Source organism: Protopterus annectens, chromosome 4.part0 (genome assembly GCF_019279795.1).
Source record: "Protopterus annectens isolate FY-2018-M chromosome 4.part0, PAN1.0, whole genome shotgun sequence".
Classification (NCBI taxonomy): domain Eukaryota; kingdom Metazoa; phylum Chordata; order Ceratodontiformes; family Protopteridae; genus Protopterus; species Protopterus annectens.
In genome coordinates this window covers 1,853,588,017-1,853,613,016 of record NC_056733.1, presented here as the reverse complement: position 1 = coordinate 1,853,613,016, position 25,000 = coordinate 1,853,588,017, and the positions used below count along the sequence as shown (strand labels likewise).

The following is a 25,000-nucleotide window of genomic DNA, read 5'->3' as shown; positions in this document are numbered from 1 at the left end:
GTCAGGGCTGGTAACTCAGCACGTAAAAATCCACTACCAAACATTAGTGGACCGGAGTTCCGCTGTGGCGACCCCTAACTGGGATAAGCCAAAAGACACAACAACAACCTATAATATTTCCACTACATACATAATATAAAGTAACATTCAGTGTAATGCATTTGCTCAGAACTATGGCTTCAGTTTTCAAGGAACAATATTCAAAAAAGTATACAATGATATCAACAGCTATCATGACACTTGTAATTCCATGCTATTTATATACAGAAAACTCTCACTTAACCGGCACTGATGGGGATTGGAAGATGCCATATAACTAGTTTCTGGTTACTTCAGAGTTACTATTAAAAATAGGCCTGACTAATACGTACCCTATACTATTTGTTTGGCTTAACTTGTTATTAGGTTGGGGAGAGAGGGAATTTATTCCTATCTTCCTTTTTAAAACTCTAAAACTTTTAAAACATAAGGTATGTTTCTGCAAAGGGGGGACAGAAAGTGCAACACATGAAAACTCCACTGTATTTCTTCGATTTCTTTTTTTCTATTTGCTTGAGAGTTCTGGTTGCTTGAGTTCCAGTTAACTGAGAGTTTAATGTACAACAGTATGAATAAATATGCAAGAAATACATTTATACAAACTAAAGTGAATCTAAAATGAAATAACTACATTTATAGCAAGCCTCTCAAAGAAAATATTTCATTGTACAGAATTGCAAAACATAAACTAGTTACAAATCTAAACCACCTTTGCATTTTCTCAACATAAAATAAACAAGCAAATCCTCTACAAACCAAGTAAATACACATCAGTCAATAACTGGATCAAATATACCACCCTATAAGAACACTAATGTAAAAACAAAAAAATAACGTTAACTATGAGACCTCTACACACTCTGCAGCATAAACAAACTACCAAACTGTAACCCACAAAATATTCAGTCTGAATCTAACAATAAAACATTGCTAAAAAACACAAGTATTACTGAATATAATGGAAATGCCTATGAGTTCAGTGCTGATGTAACACTAACCCCGGGATTCATGAAGCTCGGCACAAGGACGTTTTTTGCCTTGCGCCGAGTGTCCTCATCACAGATGGTGCAGCAGCGCCATATGAATATTTATGAGGGTGTGCTGCCGCACCCTCGACGTGCACAGGAAACACGTGTGAGTGCAGGGGGGGCATGTTTAAGTGCTCTACAGAGACGTAAACATGCACCCACAGTGGCACTACCTACTATGCTTACTATTAGAGCCTGCCTCTAATAGTAAGCCAGTAATTCAGTGTCCGTGGATACCGAAATGTATGCTAAGCATAAAAGAGTGTCCATGAACAGTGAAATAAAACCAAAGTAGTAAACACACAAGCACGTAGGGGAATGTTGAGCCCCGTCCCTAGAACTTTCATAATTAGATTCCCCATATCCCTATTTTACATTTGTATCGCTGACCCCTGCTGAGTGTAGTTTACACATCAAAATCATTCAAATAGAGAAAAACATGCAGAATCAATATTAACGTCAATAGTGTAGTGGTTAGAGCATCCTCCTAATGAACAGGCATTCACGGTTTGAGTCCAACTATAGCACATATCATTTTCCATGTGGAATGAATGTCATTTTGCTGTAAAACCTACATCATAACATGTAAATGTGAATTGGAGTACTGCATAAAATGTTTAATGAAGTTTTATTCAATCAAAGTGGTACTGTCATAATGAATAAGGCACTAGTAAGCAGGTGTAAGCACAAATAAGCAGTAGTAAACATATATAAGTACCAGTAAGCAAGTATGAGTGTGCTTGCATGAGTGTAAGCAGTGCCCAGCATAGGAAATGTATATAAGTACAGATATATATATATATATATATATATATATATATATATATATATATATATATATATATATATGTGTGTGTATGTATATATCTATGAAGAATGAACTCGTAACAATAAAGCATACAAAAGGAATGAGAAGGGAATCAACAGCAACCCCAGTATTATATAGCGCTGTCAGCCTATGTCATATCAAGCTGGGCAAGAGTGATCAAAGCACTGCTACTCACACCACAGGCAGGATACTACCAGTGGGAGTAACATTGTCGATCTGCTAAGTCTACTTTACAAACAATCAGAGGGTAGCCCCTGGTGGGACTACTCAAACATTGATAGGATGATTGGACCTCCGGCCACTACACAAGCAAGGGAAGGTAAGTTCAAGGACTAAATGGTGGGAGAGCCTGATAATACATGGGTTTGGACAACATACTTGTAGGGCCCCTAACGCTCGGGAGAGGGCAATGTGTGGAGGTGTGTCATGGCTGCATTAGCAACTGGACAATGGATGGTATGCATGTATGTCGAACTCGGGTGGGGTGGAGGAACTATGGGTATAAAATTATGGATCCAGGCGTGTCAGGGTTGGATGGGTTGGTTCTAATTGGATCGCCTTGTGGAGGTCAGCGAGTTCATTATAAGTATATATGCATACACACATGTATACATCTATATGGAGAAGTACACTCCTTGTAACACATTCATTCCTTTTGCAGACATAAATAACATGAAAGTGCCCTTACAAACCCTGACAGCAGATAGAATAATAGGTTGAGCATAAGAGGGAATGGATAAAACTGCTAAAACGCAGAAGTGTGTATAATGTCCGAAGTCAGTGCTGTGCTCAAAAATTCAAATGTGAGGACTTTCTCACACATGGAATCATTCCTGTGATCTTCCTGCTATGGCAACGCTAATCACTAAACTGGTCTATTTGTAAAATAATTATGCCAAACTCGTACATAATTCATTCTCATGTGTAACATGTGTGTTACCACATAGTCATACTTATTAATTTGTTGTAGTGTCATGTTAATGGGAGTAAGGATATAATGAAGTATAGAGTCTAATCTTGAAATAAAGACATGTGTGTCCCATGTGGGACAACCCAAAAATTGTGAATAGTGTCCTATTGGTCGCTCATGTCACCAATGTTTGTGGACTAAAAGTATGGGACTTCTGAGGATACGTGGAGTCAGTCAACCCATGGGATGGGTGTACATGAGTAGGGACTGGCCGATGTGTAGTGGTGTGGATACACCACGAATCCAACTGGAGAATGGATGACTGCTGTGTTAGTGAAGTGTTGGGGTGGTTGTTTGGGGAACTAGGAGTCATGGGTATATGGGTATATATGCAAATGAAGCAGCACAGCAATAGTGTATTGGTTAGAGCATCCGCCTAACGAACAGACATTCCCATTCCGAATCCCACTGCAGCACATACCATTTTCCATCAGTAATCTGTATATGAAAATATTTCGACATCCGTCCACTGTATAACCTGCATAATAACAATTAAAAGTGAACTGGAGTGAAGTGTCAGTGTCATAATGAATAAGGCACTAGTAAACAGGTTTAAGCATATGTAAACACCAGTAAGCATGTGTAAGTGCATTTGCACGGGGTATGCATTGCTTTACAGACACACACACACACATATATATATATATATATATATATATATATATATATAGTTGCAGACATATACATATGCATGTATATATATATATATATATATATATATATATATATATATATATATATGGGTCCCCTTCAAAATCCTGAAAGCTCAAAATCCTGAATCTCAAAATCCCGAACACAAAATCCTGAAAGCTCAAAATCCTGAAAACTCATAATACTGAATCTCATAATACTGAAAAACATACAGGACACCAACACTGATGTGTGATTGTGCGGACATTCGGGTTAGGGAGCAGGTCAGGTAAGTGTGCGATTGTGATGGGCGTTAGGGTTAGGGTTAAGTGAGTTAGGGTTAGTGCGGTGAGGTGAGTGTGATAGTGACAGAATTTGGGGTTAGGGGTTAAGTGAGTTAGGGTTAGGCACAGGTGAGGTGAGTGTCGCGATAGTAGCGGACCTTAGGGTTAGGGTCTGGGTTAGGATAAGTGGATAGATAGTAGTGTATGTGCAGTGTAGTGTAGCTGCAATACAGTCAGTGTTGGTGTCCTGTGTTTTTCAGTATTATGAGATTCAGTATTATGAGTTTTCAGGATTTTGAGCTTTCAGGATTTTGTGTTCGGGATTTTGAGATTCAGGATTTTGAGCTTTCAGGATTTTGAAGGGGACCCATATATATATATATATATATATATATATATATATATATATATATATATATATATATATATATATGTGTGTGCATAGATATATAGTTATGATAGGAAACAGCATACAAGAATGGCATATGCTCACAGGCTATGCCAATGGAAGTGAGGGGCCCAAACAAGAAACATGAAACACGTGGCATGACCTTCTATTGCCCCCCCCCCCCCAACCGGACATAGGAAACATACACACAAACCCGCAAACAATGTAAATAGTCCACTGCTCCACAGACCACAGGCAGGATACAACCAGGGAGAGGCTCACAGTGCACCCGTGAAATCTAATCTTAGAGTACAGACATGAGCGTCCCTTGCGGGACACCCCAAAAATTGACATATAACCAAAGGAAGGTGATATGCAGACCATTTTGGTTGGGGTGTGTACATACCCGGAATACAAGGGTGGGAAAGTCTGATGACCCATGGGTTGAGACAATGTATGACATGGGTCCCATGAAGTGGAGAGTTGGCAGCATGTAGTGGTGTGTTCAGACCCAACCAGGACCCAAAGTAAGGATGGGTGCTGTAGAGGAGGTATGGGTGGGGGAACTATGGGTAGCTAGTTATGGGTCTAGGTGCACAGGTGTTGGCTGATGTGGATCTATATGGACAACCCCAGGGATGTAAGCAAAAGTGTTCACTGGGCAGAGGCATTGCCCAGCGAGCCACCACACCTGCTACTAGTCCCACTGCAGCAAAGTATAATCTACATGGCAAGGAACAAAATAACCAGATGAAGATGTATATATGTAGAGGTATGTATGTGCATATCTACCCATAGCGACATAGAGATATACCTTTCCTTCTCCGTAGTACAAATGTATACATACAGAGGCAGAATACATATACATACCAACATATAGAAATATGCATATGCAGATACCCATAGACCCATATGTTGTTACATATATATAGACAGCAATATATAAATATATACATGTATGCATACATATACAGATATATCTGTATATATATATATATATATATATATATATATATATATATATATATATATGTATATATATATACATATATATAGATATATATATCTGTGTATACATATATGGATCTAGGACAGTCTACCGAAAGACTGTTTCACCGAAAGGGAAACGGGCTGTCACAGTTTCGCGAAAGCACTTTTTATCGAAAAAAGTGCTGTCGCAAAACTTTCGTAAAAGTACAGAGAATCGGGGGGGGAGTGGTAGTGGGCGAGAATATTCCCTTTTCCCCACTGTAGTGCGATCTCGGAGTGAGAATATAAAATTAGGGGTGTGTGGAGTGCAGGGGGGCAAAGCCCCCCTCTGTAAACATGGTGTATGTGTTTTTTTTTTTGTTTTGTGTGTGTGTGTGTGTGTGTGTGTGTGTGTGTGTGTGTGTGTGTGTGTGTGTGTGTGTATGTGTGTGTGAGTGTGTGCGTGTGTGTGTTTTACCTTCCGTTTACCAAAACTGCTTTTCGATAAAAGCAGTTTGCAAACGGGGTTGAATTCGGACAGTTGGTCTTTCGATCAACTGTCCTGTACCTAGATATATATATATACATATATATATATATATATATATATATATATATATATATATATATATATGTGTCTGTAAATATATACATGTATATATAGCTAGGATATGATACAGCAGTTACGAATTACATATGTTCACAGGCCATGCATATGGGGGTGAGGGGTCCAATCAACAAACATGTAACACATAGCATCAACCCACCCCCCCCACCCCAGCTAGACCAGTGAGACATACAGACACACAATAAAAGTAAACACACCACTGCTTCCCAGACCACCGGCAGGATACTACCAGTGGGAGAGACCTGCCAGGTCTAATCCTGAAACAAAGACATCAATGTCCCTTGTGGTACACCCCAAAAATTACTGATCATCGGAGTCAGTCCCTGTATTCATCAAACCAGGCTGTAGACATACACGCACCAGTAGGTTGTGCAAGCCTGATAACCCATGGGTCGACACAACGTACGACATGTGTCCTGACACACGGAGAGTGGGCAGTGTGTAGTGGTGTGTTTATACCCCACCTGCACCCACAGTAAGAATGAGTGCTGTAGAGGAGGGGCAGGTGGGGGAACTATGGGTATGCATTTATGGGCCTAGGCGTGCAGGTGTTGGCTGGCGCAGTCGTATTAGGACCAACCCGGGGATGTAAGTAATATTCCGAAATGGGCAGATCTTATGCCCATACCTCGCAACCCCTAAGAGCAAATCCACTGGACAGGACATAAACCATTGGGGGAACAAATAGGGACCATACCTCTCAACTCTCCCTGATTTCTAGGGACGTTCCTGATTTTGACTCAAATTTGAACTCTGTCCCTCTTAATCCCTCCTTGGACGAAAGGTGGTGAAATACACGTAATGAATAATGACAATAATTAGGTGTTGTAATTTTCTTTTACTTCAGGAAATGTGTATTAATTCATATGCTTTGAGTCTGTCAATGTTTCAAGTTAATAGCACTAATATTTTAAATGTGTCCCTAATTATCCCTGGTGTTGTCATGACTTGACCTTGACTAAGTTGATATTTGTCCCCACTTGTTTGGGAGGTCTGATAAGAAGCGAAAGCACATACTCCACTTACAGCCTTAGAAAGATGATAGAATAATAGGTATGCAGTAGCATGACTTGGCTGAATAATGTCGGTTCCAAAACCCAATTGCTTGTCTGTATTTAATGGTGTCAGTTCCCAGGTATTAGCCAGACAGGTGCAGATTGTAAGAGGAACACACCAATAGTATGAAGCAAACTCTGGACAGGCCGCAGATGCCGTACAGTCGACCAGCATGCTTACACCTAATGAGCAGTCATTCCCTATACTGTAGGCATGTAATCTGATGTAACAGGCATCACAAGGTAATATCATAGTCCTCACTCCCACCCAGGGGTGTGAGTATCAGATGCAAACACCAAATGCAGTGCAGTGGCAAGTGTAAGCCTGTTTGGGTGCCGGTATTCGAGTATTACACTGGTGAAGAAATGTAGAGGCTAACTGAGTGTAAGAAACTGTAACCGGAGGTTAGCATTGCTTAGCTCCGCGCATCCCCGCTCACAACTGCTTTAAAGTGCCTTAATCACTCTGTACCCAATAGCTCATGTTCTGGCCAGCAACAAAATAACCAGCCTCTGCAAGGCTAGAAAGCAGGACTCTATACATCACAGTCATGGCAGTAAACCACTACACCATGAAAGCAGTACATATAAAGGAGGTATCAGCAAACTAATCCTCACAACAGGGAAACAAATCAAATATGTGAACTTAATCTACGTACAGTGTAATGTTCTATATCCTGCCACAGACCATAAATATGTGAATTGGAGTACTGCAGTAAACATAGAGTTGAGGTGTCACTGTAATAAGATTCTGAAGTCCCCAGGACCCCATACAGTATATGTACACATGAATGACAGATACCAGACACATATATAGCCTGTAATGAGTAAGACATCATTGACAAAAGTCAAATATAATGCTAGATAACCAGTAAGCAATGCTAACCGCAGCACAGCCCAACTAAGTAATTGTAAACAATGTGTAGGGAAGCCAATACAATATGCCCGCAAGTACACCTCTTTAAGAAGTGCCATCCTGCAATAAGCAGGTGTGTCCATAGCTTAGCCTTTACAAAACTGGCCAATTACGGAAATGTGTGGAAATCTGGCCCTTCTTAAACTGAAGAGGTGGGAATGTGGCTCATAACAGGTTGTAGCATTCCCCTACAGGCAGAATGGCTGGAGTGGGAGAAAGCGCTCACTTTAGAGCACAGAGCTGGGGCATCCAGGAGTCCAAATTCATGGCATGGCTCCTGGTAAAGCACCATGACAGGAGACTACTGCAGGGCCAGTACCAGGACTCGCAGTACAAAACGTAGGCCTGGGACAGTCTCGCCCATGACCACATTAGTGCCACAGGTATCCCCCGGACTGGTGAGCAGGTCAGGCACCACCATGCAGACTTGAAGCAGTGGAGGGGGGCTGTCCTGGAACACTGGATCCAGGAAGCAAGGCAGATGCAGAATGCCCCAGAAATGAGTAAGTACTCCTTCCACTACATAGTTAATAATTGCCTAGCTTGTGTATACTATGGATAGGTATGGCTAAATATCACTGTACTTCTCTGACAGCTGCAGATGACAGTGCTGCGAACCAGCAAGCCTATGATGCTAGGCTGCAAAGGATGCATTGTGAGGCAGGTTAGTAAATAGCCTGGATGCACTGTCATACAAAATAAATGTAAGAGCCTCAGAAAGTGTTGTAACTGTATACATAATAGTGTAATATGCTGCAAATAAAAGTGCAACCCCTGCATTGTATCTGTTTACTCTACAGTCATATGTTGTTGTACTGTTGCAGTTATTAAATAGTACTGTTGTAGTAAGCAGTGTTACCCACACTGTGGTATGCAGATAAAATGTGTATGAAGTGCTGTATAACAATGTCAGAAGTGCAAACAGGTCAGTCATATTAGACAAAATACATTGCAAAGCCTCACAACAATTGCCTGATAACATAGTGTACAGTTATCTTAACTGTAATGCTTTTGTCACACACAGCAGGGCTTTGGATCCTAGTAAGTTGTATGCATGATCATTCCACACAACTGCACAGAGTCTGTTAAAATGCTCAGAGAGAAAGCTGTATGCATATTTAACTTAACAACTGTACAGATTTTGCTAGAATGCTTAAGTAGAGAGTGGTATGCATATTCATACCCCTCTACTGTTCCAATCTGCCCATAACTGATAGTCAGACTTGTACATAGTCAGAGAATGTACACGCAAACATACCTGTCACCCCAGCATCTCACCCAAAGTGTATGAGCGCAGTCTCAAAACATGTTGCATTAACACCTACATCTAGTCAAGCCTGTACATAAGACACAGGTCCTGTACATACTAATCTTCAGACATATCATTGTACAATAAAATGTCATTGGGTAGTGTAATAATACATGTAAGGGACAGACCACTGCAGTGACTCTGAATGTTGTGAAAACTACAAGGATTTATTAATTGTTAAGTGAACTCTCTCTCACCTCTACCATATGTGCAAAAATAACCGATTTACACAACTCATTTGCTATGTCTACACACATAACCTTTGTTGGCACATATGTCCTGTTGGTTTATAAATATTCACATCTGTTACTATGCATGTGCCATATTAAAATACTCCCATATTGCAAGCCTGTTGCCATCAATGAAACCTATATTTCGTTGTAATGGCCACCGTTTACCCATATATGCATGTGTTCTCCCTGCTCTGCAACAATTTATAACTGGTGCCCTTGGTAATGGGAATAGCTATGCATGCTGTTATACCTAATCGTGAATACTGTTGACTATTACTAACCCATATCTGCTTAAACATGCTACAGCATAGCTCGTATGGGAAGGCCAGTCCCAGTGGACCCATCTGCCCACCTCAGCTGGCCATAGCACCAGGCACCAGCACATCTGGGGCCCAGTCTGGGACCTCCACTTCTGTTGGCTCTGCACCACCTTCTACTGGAACCGCTGCAGGGAATGAGGCTTGACCCCCCTGGGAGCAGGTCCAGACAGGAACATGTCAGCCATTGTACAGTCCCAGATGTGGTGCGTAGGGAGCTTAATGAGTTTTGAGGCCAGATACACTAGCTCGATGGCAGAGTGTCACATTTAGAGGGTGAGCCTGCCCCTCCTAGACAGCCCCCAGCACAGCCACCTTTGCGGCTGTGAAGGTGCAGTGGTGGCTGGCCATGGGTGGGGACCTCTGTCCCACTGTTTCCATCTGGGTGTTCATGGGCTTGTGAATGCCGAACACGCCTCCCCATCCAAGGTGTATCCCCCCACATGTGTCATATACTGCCCCTGTATGTTGTCATGTCTGGCATCGTACACAACCTATCCTTCACAAGCATACCTACTCTCCTTGCCCAACATCCCACTCTCACCTTACGAAAACGTAAACAAAAGGCCAATCTCTTCCCAGAACAACAATTGCCCCATACATAGCTGTCCATTTCACACACGTGTCCACTGGACACATGTACCCTTTTTAATTTGCATCACAACATACTACTGTTGTCCTCACCCCTGTCTCTCAGGCACACGATCCTGGTATGCACATGACTCCTAAAGGTTCCAGGTACACATGATGCAGACAACCCCGTTGTACACATGACACTATCAGTCCCTCTATGGTTACCCCATTTACCTTTTTCATGATGATGATGTCGCACACAGCACCTTGCAAGAGTATTACTTTCACATAATGATTGGACAGGAACTGTTTTGTTAATGTAAATAAAATGCACAGAGTAATGTATTTGGCCAATGTAAAAATGTTTGCGTGTATTATTGACGCATGTCTGTCTGAGGGAGTCTTGATATTACATGATGGAATACATTTCCTATACTGTTGAATGTGCTGGATATGTTTGAGATAACATCCGATGTCTGTATATCTGCCATGGCTTAGTGGTAAATCACATTGGCTGTGGTATGCAGGGTCCTGGTTTCAAGACTTGCAGAGGCCCTTTATTTTGTTGCTGGGCAGAACAAGGGGCCATTGGATAAGGAGTGATTAAGGCATGTTTAAGCAGTTGTGAGCAGGTGTGCGCGGGTTTGCGCGACTGTAAGCAGTGGTTACTTTTGGTCACAGTTCCTTACACTTATTTACCTTCTTGATAGCTTAACCTGTGTAGGCAGTGCTTACCCCCATGCAAACAGACTGTAACCCATTCACTGCTGCTTCAAAGTGCTTACTTCCACTTACCCCTGTGCTAATTTCTTTAAAAGACAAGAAAAAAGGGTTGATAGGAAAGTGGTGAAAAAGGGGCACAAAGAGGGAAAGACAGTAGGGAAAATAGCTAGGGATGTGCAGGAAGGGTGTAGGGAAGGTCCATAGCTGTCCATTTCATCTGTGCATATGCAATAAATTTGGCGGTACATTTGGACACTCACATCCCTGAGAGACAAGTGAGGACAACAAGAGTATGTTGTGATGACAGTTAGAAACTTTTACATGTGTCCAGTGTCGACACGTGCAAAATGGACAGCTATGTATGGAGCATGCTTTTTTTGCGGGAACAGATAACTCTTTTTTCTTTTATGTTTAGATGAGAGTGGGATGTTGGGGAAGGACAGTAGGTATGATCAGGGAGGATAGGTTGGGTAGTATGACAGACAAGAAAAACAAGATACATACAGGGGTGGTATATGACACATGTGGGGAGGAACACCTTGGATGGGGAGGAGTGTTTGGAAGTCACAAGCCCATGAGCCCACGAATGGATACAGTGGGAATGAGGTCCTCACCCATGGGGAGTCACCACTGCACCTTCACAGTCTAGAACCCCACCCACACACACACACACACACACACACACACACACACACACACACACACACACACACACACACACACACACACACACACACACACACACACACACACACACACACCACACACAGTCGGCATGTCTTGGATTAGAACACCTACCAAACTAGTTTATCACACTACAGCATTACGCAGTTACAGCACACGCTATGGAGATTACTGGGGTACAGCAGTCCCAGAGGTATATTCCTAAGTGGGTGACATCAGCAGGATTGCCAAATAATGGCATTTCAAGTGTACTGTGAGTTGCACATGTCTTTTACCTGTGTGTACCTGCTGCTTACTGTCACAAAAAACACATTTATACCCACTTACAACTGCTTAAAAGTGTCTTATTCAGTCCTAATTTACATTATCAACAAGCCTTGCAGGTCTTAAACCCTGGACCATGCACACCAAGGTCACTGGACTTACCACTAAGCCATCTGGGTTGTATACATGTTTCATGGATTTTATAATACACATATTACTACAGGTATTCCACAGTACTGAAATCAAATGGGACAGTTACTTTGTGTACATATGTACAGTACCCTTGAATGTACTGTACTCTGAAATAACATAGACAAGTCTACATCTGTACAACTGTCATAACTAAATATATATATGCACCTACGGGATGTGTACATACACACACACACACACACACACACACACACACACACACACACACACACACACACACACACACACATACACACACAGACACGCACACACATATCTATATATATAAATATATATATATATATATATATACACAGACACAGCTATAGCCATATATATTATATATATACATATATATATATATAAATATATATATATATATATATATATATATATGGTTCTACCTGACATAGCCGAAACCACACAACACCGACAACCACATCACCGACACCACATATTCGACAGTCCATAAACACGAAACCACACATAACCGACAACGAAATAACCGACGGTACACAAACACGAAACCCCATACACTGCACACACCACAATAACAATTATTAAAACAAAACACATCCCCATTCCACAAACCACACACAACACAAGCACACCAAAATCCTTACAAGCCCACACTAAACCTTACCTAACCCTAAGGTCCGTCACTATCGCACTTACCTACCCGCTCCCTAACCTAACTCACTTAACCCGCCCTACTATCTCCCTAACCTAACTCACTTAACCCACCCTATAAACGCTCCCTAACCTAACTCACTTAACCCACCCCTATCGCCCCTAACCCTAACTCACTTAACCCACCCCTATCGCCTCCCTAACCCTAACTCACTTAACCCACCCCTATCCCCACAGACCGTCAATCTCCACACTTACCTGCCTCGCACCCTAACGTCCGTCACTACCGCATACTCACACAGCCTTTCCCCATGTCGGCATCCTCGGCGTTGGTGTTGTCATCCGTCGTGTCGGTCTTCTGCATTGTCGATGTTCTGCCACTCGCGATTGCGGTCTTCTTTTTCGGTCTTCTGGAGCTCCGAATTCCGCTGTCGGTCTTCTGCGCTGTCGACGAAGTCAGGTAGAACCATATATATATATATATATATATGTGTGTATATATATATATATATATATATATATATATATATATATATATATATATATATATATATATATATATATATATATGGGTCCTCCACTATTTACGAGCTTGCCCGATTCGCCGACACATAAATCACCGACACCAAACGACCAACAACAAAAAATACCGACAACGCAAAACACCGAACACCATAACACCGACACACTACACGTAAACAACACACTACACTACAGGACATATCCACTAGCCCAACCCAAACCCTAACCCTAAGGTCCGACACTACCGCACTCCCTACCTGCACCCTAACCCTAACTCACTTACCCACCCCTAACCCCAAGCTCCAACACTACCGCACACTCTCCCTACCTGCACCCTAACCCTAATTCACTTACCCACCCCTAACCCCAAGCTCCGACACTACACACTCTCCCTACCTGCACCCTAACCTAACTCACTTACCCACTAACCCCAAGCTCCGACACTACCGCACTCTCCCTACCTGCACCTAACTAACTCACTTACCCACCCCTAACCCCAAGCTCCGACACTACCGCACACTCACCTATCAAACACCCTAACCCTACATCCCTCACTATTGCACACTTACCTGTCCGCTCCCTACTCCTAAATCCCTCACTATCGCATACTTACCAGGTCGCGCTTACACATTCCTCGTCGGTCTTCTGGCTGTCGGGATTCCAGCATGTCGGTCAACCGTTGTCGGTCCTTCGCGTTCCTCTTCGGCGTGTCGTGAATCGGCGTTTCGGTAAATAGTAGGGTACCCATATATATATATATATATATATATATATATATATATATATATATATATATACAGGTCTGAACACCCTGTGTGACACAGAAGGGTTCCAAAGGAACTGACATGTACACAAAACAGAGGCATCTCTTGTTTTATAATATTTAAATCTTAATCAGTTCACCAGAGAAGGGATGTTTGTTGTGTGTGTGGAGTTTGGGGTGGGGAATGATGGCTAAGGTAATCTACCCCAGGGATTGTTGAGTTTGGGTGGGGGAATGATGGGTATGGACTTACACCCTGGCGACCACTTTTGTGTCACTGCACAACAGTGGCACAGGAAAGTAACATACCGAACTGTATTCATTCTTGGCTGTCTATTCTTTTCTATTCCTAGCTATGTAATAATTTGTAGACTCCACTCACCATAGATGACTACCATGGTGTGCAGCATGTTAAAAGACATAACACATGTGTATGCCTGGCTACAGGGTTGTCACACACACAAACACACACACACACTTACCAGTATTGTGCATACACGTCTTGCCTATGTAAAGTTAACTAGTAGAGTGGTATGCAGTTGGGGTATGTGCTACAGAACCCATAAAATTACACATACTCTGATTCTGCTTCTGAGCTGGGTGACATCACAGGACTGATTACTTGCAGTGGGGAGGGGTGAAGAGAGAGGTTTAGCAGTTGACAAGGCTAAAGGCCAGTGCAAAAGGTGGTATCTCTTTGGAATGCAGCAAAACCCGCTGTCATGACAGGACACAGACACAAATACACACACACACACACACAAAACCACACTCAGCCATTTGCTGACACACACACTTAGGCACTTGCTGACACACACACACACACACACACACACACACACACACACACACACACACACACACACACACACACACAGACACACATAGTTACCAGTGGTGGGATCAGAGCTCCTGCCTACCTACAGATCACTATTACAGTACTAAGCAGTTATAAGATGCGCCACAGAGATTACACATTTCAGGGCAGTTGGAATGCCCTTCTAAGACTGAGGACAACAGGGATACTGACAGTCAAAATGTACATAGCTGTAAACCTGTGTGTTTAAATTAGGAGTCCATTACAACCTGTATGCACAAACAAAACACATCATCTGCAGGTAAGACGTAGGTAGGCCTGAGATGTATAGTTGTAGCACAACAAGCCCTGAACTGCAGTATGCCCATCTGTGGAATGGACAACTACTATCACTGTAATGGGTTACAGTGATCATGCTCATACACATAAAATCACAGGACTTGTTTGGATGCATTGACTCCAATTACACAAGGTCACAGTGGGTATGCTCATACACTTAGTAGCATAGGGCTGTTTGGGATGCACTATGACTACAACCACACAAGATTATACTGGCCATGCTCATACACTTAGAAACAAAGGGCTTGTTTGGATGCACTGGCTCAAATTACACAAGGTGGCAGTGGGTACGCTTATACACTTAGTAGCACAGGGTTGTTTGGGATGCACTCTTATTCTAACCACAGAAGGCAACAGTGTGAATGCTCATACACATAAATGTACAGAACACATTGTAATGGACTCCTATTGTAAACACACAGGTTTACAGTTATGTACATCTTAACTGTCAGTATATATGCACATCATACAGGTTTCCTACCAGATACATATATGTGGCCCATAAATTACATATCTGTGACTGTGCTGTGTGATACACATGCATATATGTACATGAAGTACTGACATATATATGTGAAGTATACACAATCATGCATGTGTGGAAGTGACAGACAATAGGTTAACTGGAACACACAGGTGGATGCTACCTTCAGCATTTGTCACACATCTTGCTGCCCTGAAAGGCATACATTGATAGCAGGTTGTGGACAGCAGCATTATACTTGGAACAGTGGCATGTGCAAGCATAATATATGAGCCCCATTGTGTAATGGTACTGAGGTGCAGGTGTCAAGATGACCTCTCCTGGCTGTGTTAGTAGTTGTCATTATTAGCAGGACCGCTACACTAAGTATATCTGACATTGGTCATATACACAATGTCTGCTGCTGTCCGTCACCTTACATGTGGCATTTGATACCAAGCACATTACTGTCACTCGCAGTGATGTCATGGTATGAGTGGCAACTGCTTGACCAAAACAATGAGCCAATGTCCTGCTGTAATTATGAGGTTGTCCAGTGTCTGTCATTCTGGGCTGTCATGACTGAACGACAAGCCTTTGACACAGAGCACATGCATCCATGTTTCAAGTGAGTGTGGATAATACCTCATTCGCATTTACCCATATAGTCGCATTCCAAGGCAAATGTCCTACACACAGAAGTAACACCCTGACACCTACAAGACAATTGCATTTGATGCTTATGCTAACCAGTGCTAGATGTGTGACTTTCATAATCCATTTGCTCAACGTAGAACCTACAATGGGGAACACTGACATCTGTGCAGTGAGGAACACCTGGCACTATCACCATATAACTCAGATCCAGACATGTGGGCCATAACACTGGTATGGACCATTCCAGGTGGTGGTGTCCACATATTCATAAAGGCTATTTACAAGTAAAGACCACTACTCTGACATAAATCATCACAGATGAGTCAGGTACAGGTGACAGTGGCAAAAGCTGCATTCTATGTTTTATCCTCTTATACATCCACCACCTTGTCCTCAGACTACCAACACACATCCATACATGTGGTATGACATAGTATGGTAGACCACCAGATAACCTTCAATTGCTGGACTGTACCTAGGCCACATCAACTGTGCAAAGTACCCATGCACTGACACAGTTGCATAATGTGCTATGCAAAGCAATAATACCACTGTTTGTAACCATGTCAGTTGTTCACATACCAGGGTCCCTCAGATGTTGTCAGCATTAACACAGTCGACTGTTGCTGTACACCAGTAAACAACACCCTCATGGTTGGATATGAACTAACTGTACCTGCGCTGGATATGTACATCCCACATTCATACAACATCATTGTCCTTTCTACATACAGGTGGCTACATTCATTACACACATGCACATGGCAGACAGCATGCTAACAGTACATAAGGGTTGATATCTATGTTAACAGAGGTAATATTCTCTCTCTACTGGTCACCCATGACACCTAACATATCAGACAACAACCCATGTGGCAAGTATGTCATTAGACATGTCCACCTAATGCAATGCCTACAAACATACCCAAATAACAGGATCATAGGACCTACACATGGTCTGTACTGACAGACTCAGGGAAATCCATCTCTGCTCTGTATGTTGCTGAGTAGTTACAGATGATATGTCCATGACGTACAGCCATGTGTGCCCACAGGTCCTACATATACCCCATGTCAACAATTGCAAGCCAGGCATTCTTTGTGCTGTCTGGACATTAGCCTTATTACCACAATAGCCAGAACATGCTGGGATGAGATGTTTACAAGCCACAGACCTTGCACATGCTTGAATGAGAGTACTGCCTATCTCTAAGAGAGCACATTGCTGGCACTCTTCCAGTAAACATGAGGTGTGTGTGACAAATATAATGTGCTCACTGCTGACCATTACAATGCCCTGGCTTCACCATGGAACTGTCAAGTAACAGTCTGTAGGATTATGACATGGAATATTGTTGTGTGTGTGTCTTGCTGATATGTGCTGTTGGCATATATGTACACTTGGCTACTCAGTGAAGGTGGTTGCGTGTCCTACCAATACATGAATACAACATCCATTTTGGTATAATGCTCGGCTAGGTTTCACAAATGGCATGGGGAAGGTGTGGAATGTATCCTCTTGACCTGATGTAGACTGCATATGTGTACATGTATTGCTGTGTGTTTAGATTCCATGCATGTGCAGTGTCTGATGTTTGAAGGTGACTGTTGTCTTAGTACATCATGCTGTTGCAATGCAGCCTCAACACTGCCAACTGTATATGGTAATATGCTCAAAGTACAGTAAGCTGTACATTAGGTATGGACAGATGTTTGGACATGACTACTAAGTGGTGGGGCTACTTTGCAGATGAATGATTACTGAGGACAGCTCACAGGTGTGTTACAACCATTCCTACAATAATCTGTGTAACTGCTAAGCTATGGTTTTGTTAACTGAAGTGGAAGACAGACAATGTAGAATGCAGTAAGGGTGACACTGAAGGCAACCCTCTTGACACCTGTAACAGTAACACCTCCCCTGCATATATTGTGCATATATCAGCACAGTTGGCAAAGGAAAGAGTCAGTACACTTTGTAGTGCATGCAATAGTGCTGTACCTCTGTAATACCTATCATGAGATAGGCAGGTGTTTGATTCACATTACTGGCATGTGTGTGTCCATATATGTCACGTATGGTGGGGAATACATCCCACATGTTTTTCACTCTGCTGTACACTGTTGTAGACATCAGTACAGAGTGAAGTGTAGAAAGAAAGGTATAGGCAGGTGGTTGAACCTCACACATGTCAAGTGTCTGTATGTTTGTGACATAGGTGTATATCTTTGTGAATGCCAAAGTGTGTGTGTGTGTGTGTGTGTGTGTGTGTGTGTGTGTGTGTGTGTGTGTGTGTGTGTGTGTGTGTGTGTGTGTGTGTGTGTGTATTATTGTCCAGTCCCTGGAGTGAGGCTGTATTTTACCATAGTGAAATGTTAATGCCCCCTCCCCCATCCACTGAATGCAATCTAGTATCCCTGTTGATATCATCAGTATTAGAAGGGCATTCTAACCTCCTGTTAACATGTACACTCTGGGGTGTGGCTTGTTGTTACATAGTCTACTGACGAACCTCCCTCCCCACATACACTCACTGCACTCTTGTATCCCTGTTGATGTCCTTGATCTTAGGCCATTCTGACTACCTGTGCATGTGTAATCTCTGTGGCACGTCCTGTAATTGCGTAGTACTATAATGATGACTTGCACATAGTCAGGTGTTCTCATCCCAACACTGGCAACTGTGTGTGTCAGAGTGTGTATTACTGTGCCTGTGAATCCCTGAGTGTGTGGGTGTGTCTGTGTTTGCATCCTGTCATGGGAGCGGGTATTACTGCTTCCCATTGAGAAGCCACTATTTCCACTGGCCTTTACCCTTGTCATTCACTATACCACTCTTTTATCTCCTCCCTGCTCCAGGTAACTATACCTGTGATGTCACCCACTATGGATGTGACAGCTCCGAACACAGTAGCTTACTACACAGCTATCATGCTCTTGGATAATTAGAACAGTAAACATAATTGAAACATGGGAGATTATAATTGTGATGTGGAAGCTACAAAGTGCATGCAGGTATTGTCATAAAGAGCTGTGAGTGGTCAGCATGTACATATGGGACACTAACTGCAAACACTGACATCCCCCGGCACATGCAATTACACCTGACAGAGGAAGGCAGAACATCATGATCAACATGCTGTTACTGTTGTTACACATGATACATACTGTCAAATGTACAAAAAGCATTCTAAAACTGTAATACATGGTATGTCTGCTGCCTGTCAACACTACTACTACCTTCTGTGGTACAGTTTTTATGGCAGGGTACCACCAGTTTACCTTCTTGTTTGTGTTTGGTTGAATCTTAGTTCTGTTTCAATGGCACAATCACTGCACGTATGTGACTGCTAAAGGTTCATTTTTATAGGATTCAGCATTCACACATGCATTGTCCATCTGCATGTCTGTCAGCTATGATAGAGATAAAATTATCTTCCTAGATGTATTGGTCTGCCGTGCATCTGATCATACACTGATTACAGAAATTCATCGTAAATTCCCCCAAAATAATTCACTTCTCCCTGCAACCAGCTTTCATCCTCCTCACATCTGCAAAAACATTCCCAAATCACAGTTCATGCGCATTAAACGCATTTGTTCTGATCAGCACACTTAGGCACTTCAGAGATGATTTAGTACATCGATTCCATGACCATGGGTATAAACTGGGTCAACTATTACATAACAAACACACAGTTGATCAGATGGAATGCATTGAATTGCTTCATTACAAAACTAGACACAAATCACCTTCAATAACACCTAGATTTATCACCATATATGGTGGTCGGAATACCAACATATTGATGCAAATTGTTCAACATAATTGGAACATATTAACATGTGAACCTAGATTTCAGGACATTCTTGGAGACAGATGTTCATTTTCCTTTCGGAAAGGCAAAAATCTATCTGCTTTTTTTAATCACTTTATACATCTTGAGAAGAAAGGTACCAAAAGTATCCAGACCACATTATCAGGGGATCCATTAATTGGTTGCTTCCCTTGTGGACACTGTATCAATTATAACATCATACTCAAAACTACCAGTTTCAGCAGTCAAAACACCCCTCAAGTATTCAATATAACATTTTTTGCTAACTGTTCCTCAGATTAGGTCATTTATTTGGCCAAATGCACATGTCCTGCATTCTATATTGGCCAAACCTCCAGACCCTTGAAGCTTCGAATCTCTGAACACTTTAGTGATATCACACACAAGAGAGACACCAATGCTTTATATAAACATTCTTTGGTACATCCAAAGGCTACTTTTAGTTTTACCATTATTGATACAATTAGAAGATCCAGGCAGAACAAATCAGGTTGGCATCATTTATTAAATTCAATGGAGAAAAAATGGATCATTAAACTTGGTGGGCTTTTTAAGCCAGGTCTGAATGAGCATATGTAATTAAGTACATGACTCACTTGAGTATTTAAATACAGGTTCTTTTTTGTTGTTTTTTTTAAACACTGAAGAAGGCTTTGTTAAATATTTGCCGAAACCGGTCTGTTTTTCAAGAACCTCAATCAATAAATTTATTTTCAAGGTGCCTTGTATGCTGGTCCTGTTTTCTTTTTGTTTGAATACTTTGCTCTTTGGGACCCTGCAGCTGCCTCACCCGCAGAGGTTGTACTATTTGGAGCCATCTGCATGGGTGCCATGACAGTCACCACTTTGCTCTTATGAAGCATAACATTGGCTTTGGAGACTGACTATGTGTAGCATATTGTTAGTCCTGTTTGTGTTACTATTGTGATCCAGGTCATTGGGGTTGATGGAATCCAACATGCATTGAGTGCAGGTGTTGGTACATGAAGAGTCTTCCCAGTTCATAATGGAATAGTTGAGAGTAGCCATTATTATGGTTTTCTGTCTCAAACCTAATCTTCCCCATTACAGCACAATATGACAGTTGGGAATTCTGCAGCATGGTGGGTGATCTGTCACAAGGTGCAATTTGGATTCCACTTTGGCACAAAGGTAGTTGCTCAGCATAATGCATCTGAAGTTATGCCAGTGCAATTAGCATGGGAGTGTATATATCCTTCAGGAATATGGACACACCTGCAGCCTGTGTGTTCCAATAAAGGATAATGGACAAGAGGTGAGGTATGTGTTATAACATGGTCATGCAGGTGTACTCTCCAGAGCATTGAAACATGTCTCAGCCACTGCACAGATATGTTCTACATGTTAGAGATTGACATATGTGTGTCCATATAGTGTTTCTGACATGTATCATTGTGTAGCGAGACCCACAGTTTATTGCTTGAATGTCCCTGTAACAGCAGTGGACTTCACTTGAACTGTGCATGATTAAGGCACTATAGGGGAAGCATGAGCCCTAGCCAGTATCCAGATTCCCAGGGGTGACAGGTGCAGGCCCTGTCTGGCAAAGCATCATGGTCTGTCAACCATGTTATCCCAGGCAGAGATATACTGGATACTCTTTGAATTGCACCACTACATTAGACAATTGGTAAATACAATCCTTTTGTCCCTGTACTGCAGTATCATTCTGGCCAATGGCAGAATGCTACCCAGGCCTTGGGACATACCTGCATGGGCTACAAGACCTGACAGTTCCTACATGTGTTTCCATGCAGTCCACGCTACTGCATCACAGGTCCTGCACAACAACATGGAATATGCCAGAGCCATGTGTATAGTTTAAAAGGTGGTCTGAGTGTATGGGTATTTGGCTAATCATGGCAGACAGGCAGCTGACAGTATGTATGCCCTCGTATAGCTTGGTGTTTAACATAGTGCTAGAGTTTTCATTCACAAATGAGTACTGTTGGGCATGTTTCCAGCCATGTGTTCTGAGGTGTGGCACAATTATGCAAACTATGTCATACAGTTTGTGTATTTCGTTGTCTGTCTATTCCAGCTTGGGAGGTCACTTGTTTGGCCAGATACTTAAAAGCATCTGTGAATGTGTGCGATTTCTGGTAGTGTGTGTGGGTGTCCTTACTGTGTTCTGATAAGAGTATGTATTGGTTATGAAGATGAGATGCATGTGTTAACCTACACATCATGACTGTCCAGTCCAGTCATGGCTGTAGACTGGACTGCCTTCCAGCTTTCCCCTGTAGCTGCATCCCAGACAATGTGTGGGGTGTGGTGTTAGGTGGGTTTGGCAGTGTACATGGCACAGAGATTACATTCCCTCAGGATGGCCACATGGCCACATACACAAAGCTGACATTAGTAAACACCAGTAGTTGACTAGTGGACATGCCTGTATGAGCAGTCAGTACTACAAGTACCAAGTACTGTATTTAGTTTACTTATTGCTTATGAAGATGTTTTAGACAAGTAAATATTTGTGTTATGGACCTGGACAACACTGGCCATTACAGAAACATTGTAGCTACCTTTAGCAGCAATCCTCCTCTGAGGAGCACATCACATCCTGATAGTTGATTACAGATGATGCAAGTGTCTATGGGTCTGTTTCCTTTTCTGGGTATATACTCAAATATCCACCAGGACCATGAGCTCTGTTGGGCACAGACACCCACTCACCAAATAGAGTCATGTATCAACAGACTCTGCTACCACTATCAACATGATCAGGATATAATCAGATAGTGTAAGCCATCACCTATGAAGTGGCTATTACACATGGGCAGCAGTCTCCTACATCTTACACCCATACTGCAAATGTTACACTGGAGTTAAAGATGATATGCAACCTGTTTCATTAGCAGTACTATGCACTACCTTACATACAGTATGTGCAAGCGGCAGTTATGTTTGCAATGAGAGGTTAGGCTATGCAAACCTGGTAGTTCAACCAGTGTGTCTCTACTCTCAATATCCACTTTATGTAGGTGTGCACACAGCCAATTGGCCCAGCCCTGCAATATGGGTCACTACACATTTGCATAACATATACACATGCACAGCTGTTATTGCTTGCAAATGATACTAGAGAGGTCCAGCCCTGTAACAAGGGTCACTACACATTTGTATAACATGTACACATGCACAGCTGCTATTGCTTGCAAATGATACTAGAGAGGTGGATATTACATGTGTTATGTGCATGGATAGTTACCTAGCTCTTCCAATTATCTTTGCTATCATGCTGCTAAACTGTCAGATGAATACAAGTGATATGTATCCTGCTATTGAGTATTCTAATTTCCATTAGACATAACTAATGTTTGTATAACATAACAGAAATGCTATGTAGAATGGAATACAGATCTGCCTAAAATACTGTACATTACACAGTTATTGGCACAATATCCCACAATGCAAACGATATTTGCACAGTAAGCCCATCTTTGACATGTTCATCTTACTTATACACCCATACATATGTCTACTGTTATAATATATCGACATATACTATCCCCTGTTTTAGCACATACTTGTTGGACCAACCCTGACACTGACAGTGGCTGGAAGTGAATTGGTGAGCTCCAAGCCCATATATATCAGCCCTTGTGGTGTATGAGGAGTTTGCCTTGTGACCTACAGCAGTACACACATAGAATACTACAAGCATTACTACTGCTCAACAATACATCACTACAAGATAGCTATTTCCACTATATGCATTGATTACACTGTAATTCTTACAAAACAGGTATTACAGACACAGACATACTAAATGTTATACACACCTTCTTAGTAACTGGAGGTGTTATTGACTGGTATATTACTCGTTTTCGGTTTGTGTTTCAGTATTTTGTACTGTTCTACAGGTAGATACAGATGGTTTGAATGTGTGACAAGGCATCTTTTTATAGTTACAGATCGGTAACATGTGCTATCCCGATAACCAATTGGTGTTTCTAAGTAGTTAATTATATGCGCATCAGCTGCGCAGCTACTGCCTTCGCCAATACCATGGCAACAGTGGAGTATAATAGAGTACTCCACTTGGGCGTTGTCCCTTTGCCTTACTTCTGAGGAAGACAGCCTGGAAGTGTTGTTTTAAATCTATTGCAACAGCTGTATGGAGACGAACACTAATATATTGTGTGTAATACCTAGAGGATTTGGTCTAAATGTGAGTACTGCTGTTATATTTCTGAGCATTGCTACTTGTGCAGGGTTTGTCTGTACCTAATACTTCTGCATATGTTTCAGTCTGGCCAGGATGTTTGACCAGCTCAAGGCTGCATAGCTATGCATATAATGTTAGGGGGTTTACAGTGTGCTTACCAGGCATATTTAGTTTGGTGTAAATGTGTATCATACTGTGCTGATAATCAGTAATTGGTAACACTTCCTGCTGTACTAACCTTTCAACCCTCTGAAACAGGATTAGTTCAAATAAATCCTGTAACATCAGCAGCTGTTCCACTGTATAACAGCAACTATTTCACATGGCCATGTTAGTGTGTCTGTGTCCAGATATGTTAAGGTTTCAGCAGATGTTGTACAGTGGTTGACTAATTGGTTATGGTATGACAGTATGTATTGATGTAATTAGTTTGGGTGTGGGGGAGATGTTGGTGGGTGTACATAGCAGATGCAGGTGTGTAGGAACCACTTTTATACATCTTCTATATGTGTGTGGGAGTTCTTTCCCTATGTGACCACCTATCACTTAGTGGACTAATACTATGGCAATTGCAGGCTGATTCATTAAGGCACTGTTAAATGCTTCCTGTATAGCATGCAGGTACTGTTAGTCCTTGAATCCTTTTGGCAATACATCGTAGTGTAATTAAGTTTTGCTAAATGAAAGCTGTCTGTGTATTTCTGTCATGGATATTTGCAGTCATTGCAGTTGTGTTGGTGACT

At 42.0% G+C, this 25,000-nt stretch overlaps 1 protein-coding gene across 2 annotated transcripts in view; it reads right to left on the bottom strand.

The window, feature by feature from the left end:
* The window catches only part of ATP10B (ATPase phospholipid transporting 10B (putative)), a 2,370,254-nt gene that overhangs the window by 500,243 nt on the left and 1,845,011 nt on the right, over positions 1–25,000 (bottom strand). The window lies entirely within an intron of this gene.